This window comes from Octodon degus, unplaced genomic scaffold, assembly GCF_000260255.1.
Source record: "Octodon degus isolate 3935 unplaced genomic scaffold, OctDeg1.0 scaffold00218, whole genome shotgun sequence".
In the NCBI taxonomy this organism is placed as follows: domain Eukaryota; kingdom Metazoa; phylum Chordata; class Mammalia; order Rodentia; family Octodontidae; genus Octodon; species Octodon degus.
In genome coordinates, this window is record NW_004524794.1 from 2,789,294 (window position 1) to 2,792,252 (window position 2,959).

At 33.9% G+C, this 2,959-nt stretch overlaps 1 non-coding gene across 1 annotated transcript; it reads left to right on the forward strand.

The window, feature by feature from the left end:
* The first annotated feature begins 2,764 nt into the window (after nt 1-2,764).
* LOC111813740 lies at nt 2,765-2,871 on the forward strand. The gene has a single exon (XR_002818909.1). It is a non-coding gene; the product is annotated as a U6 spliceosomal RNA (small nuclear RNA).
* Nucleotides 2,872-2,959: the final 88 nt, after the last annotated feature.

Genomic DNA, 2,959 nt, shown 5'->3' on the forward strand with positions numbered 1-2,959 from the left:
GTTTCCTGTGCAATTTGATTTTAGTTCATGAACTCTTTGCCTACTCCTATGTCTTTAAGTGTTCCTCCTACTTTCTCTTCCTGGAGATTTAGTGTTTCTATTTTAATGTTTAGATCTTTACCATTTTGACTTTAGCTTAGTGTATGGCGAAGGACTTGGGTCTTTAGTTTTCGGCATATATAGAGCCAGTTTTTCCAGCACCATTTGTAAAAGAGGCTATCTTTTTTCCAGTAAGCATGCTTGGCCCCTTTGTCAAAGATAAGTTGGCTGAATGTGTTTGTAGATGCTTCTGCATCTTCTATTCCTTTGATCCTCAGGTCTATTTTGTTGCCAGTAGCATGCTGATTTTATCATGGTAGCTTTGTAGTATAATTTCAAGTCAGCAATTATAATGCCTTCTGCTTTGAGTTTGTTGCCCATGATTGGTTTTATTATTCTTGGGGTCTTTTCTGTTTCCAAATAAATTTTAGGAATGATTTCTGTAGTTGTGGGATGTATATTGGTGGTAGTTTGATAAGGATTGCATTAAATCTGTACAGCAATTTTGAGAGTGTAGCCATCTTCACAAAGTTGGTTCTTCCTATCCATAAGCAGGGAATATCTTTTCATTTTCTGAAATCTTCTATGATCTCTTTTTTAAGAGTAGTGTAATTTTCCTTGAAATGATCTTTGACTTATTTACTTAGATCAATCCAAGGTATTTCATTTTCTGAAGTGCTATTGTAAAAGGTATTGTTTCTCTAATTTCCTTCTCAGTGTTTATAATCTGTGTAGAGGAATGCTACTGACTTTTGGGTATTGACTTTGTATCCTGCTATGCTACTGAATTTGTGTATCAATTCTAGTAGATTCTTGGTGAAGTTTTTTGGGTCTTTCAAGTAAATTATTATATCTTGTGCAAATGGTTGTTTAACCACATGAGATGATCATGTGGTTTTTAGGTTTTGCTCTCTTGATATAGTTTATTACATTGATAGATTTGCATATATTGAACCATCCCTGTGTTCCTGGGATGAATCCTACTGGTCATTGTGTATAATCTTCTTGATGATTTGCTGTATTCTATTTGCTAGGATTTTCATTAAGGATTTTTGCATCTATGTTCATGAGGGAGATTGGCCTGTAGTTGTCTTTTTCAGTTGTATCTCTCCCTAGTTACAGTTTCAGTATAATACTTGCATCCAGGAACGATTTCAGGAGGTTTGATTCCTTTTCAATTTCACTGAAGTGTTTGATTATAGGGATTATATTTTCTGTAAATTTCTTGTAGAGTTCAGCTGTCACTCCATCAAGACCTGGAATTTTCTTTGTCAGTGGGTTTTTTTTAATTAAGTTTTGTATTTCTTTGGCTGTTTTTCAGTAATTGAGAGTTGTTATATCTTCTTGATTCAGTTTTGGTAATTTGTACTTTTCTAGGAATCTGTCCATTTCTTATATGTCTTCTATTGTGTGAGAGTAAAGATTCTCAAAGTAGCTCTTTATAATCTTCTGAATTTCCACTGGGTCTGTGGTAATTACACCCTTTTCATTTCTTACAGCTTGTATTTGAATTTTTCCTTTTCTCTTTTTGATGAGGTTAGCTAGGGGCTTATCAATTTTAGTTAATCTTTCAAAGAACCAGGTTTTTTATTCGTTAGTTCTTTGAACTGTTTTCTTCATCTCAATTGAATCAATTTTTGCTCTAATCTTTATGATTTCAACTCATCTTTGGGATTTCAGATTGGTTTGCTCTTCCTTTTCTAGATGTTGGAGGTGCAACATTAGCATTTTTATTTGTTCCCCTTCTATTTTCTTAATGTGTGAGTTCACAGATATAAATTTCCCCGTGAGAATTGCTGTAATCGCATCCCATAAATTTTTATAAGTTTTACTTGAATGTTCATTGAATTGTGGATATTGTTCAGTTTCTTGTTTAATTTCATCTGTGTCCCATTGGTTGCTGATGGCAGTGTTGTTTAATTTCCATGTATTTATGGGGCTTTTCTGGTTTCTTTTATCATTTATCTCCAGTTTCCTTGCACTGTGATCAGATAATATGCATGGGATAATATCTTTTTTCTTACATATACTTAAGCATGACCTATGGACTACTGTGTGGTCCATTTTAAAAAATAACCCATGTGCAGCTAAAAAAAATGTGTATTCTGCTGTGGCTGGGTGGAGCTTTCTGTATATGTACACCAAGTTCATTTGTTCCAAGCTCCGGTTCAGTTCTGCTACTTCTTTGCTAATTTTTTGTCTGCTTGACCTATATTTTTTGGATAAGGGGTATTAAGCTCTACTGTTAAGATTGTGGTATTGGATATTAGATTTTTCATGTCCATTAAGATTTGCTTTATATAATTGGGTGCTCCCGTGTTTGGTGCATACATATTTATGAGTGCTACTTCTTCCTCTTGAATTTTTCCCCTAACCAGTATATAGTGGCCTTCTTTATTTTGTTTGATCGGTGTTGGTTTGAAGGTAAGACTGTCTGAGAATAGGGTTGCTACCCCTGATGTTTTTGAGGTGTTTGGGCCTGTAGTATTATTTTCCATCTTTTGACTTTCAGCCTATGAATTTCTTCATGATTTAAGTGTGTTTCTTGTATACAACCTATTGTTGTGTTTTGTTTCCTAATCCACTGTGCCAGTTTATTTCTTTTAATTGGTAAATTGAGTCAATTTACATTGATGGTTAGAATTGAGATGTATTGACTTATGATTGACATGTTATTTACCCTCTGTTGTTTACTCCTTTTTCTCCTGCATTTAAATGTTTGCCCGTGCTCACTTCAGCAGCACATATACTAAAATTGGAATGATACAGAAAAGATTAACATGGCCCCTGCGCAAGGATGACACGCAAATTCATGAAGCGTTCCATATTTTTTTTAAATATAATCTAATTTTTAAATGTTTTTTATCATATTATGTAGGGACTTAAAGTTCAACATATCAATACTTGATGAAAAATACCT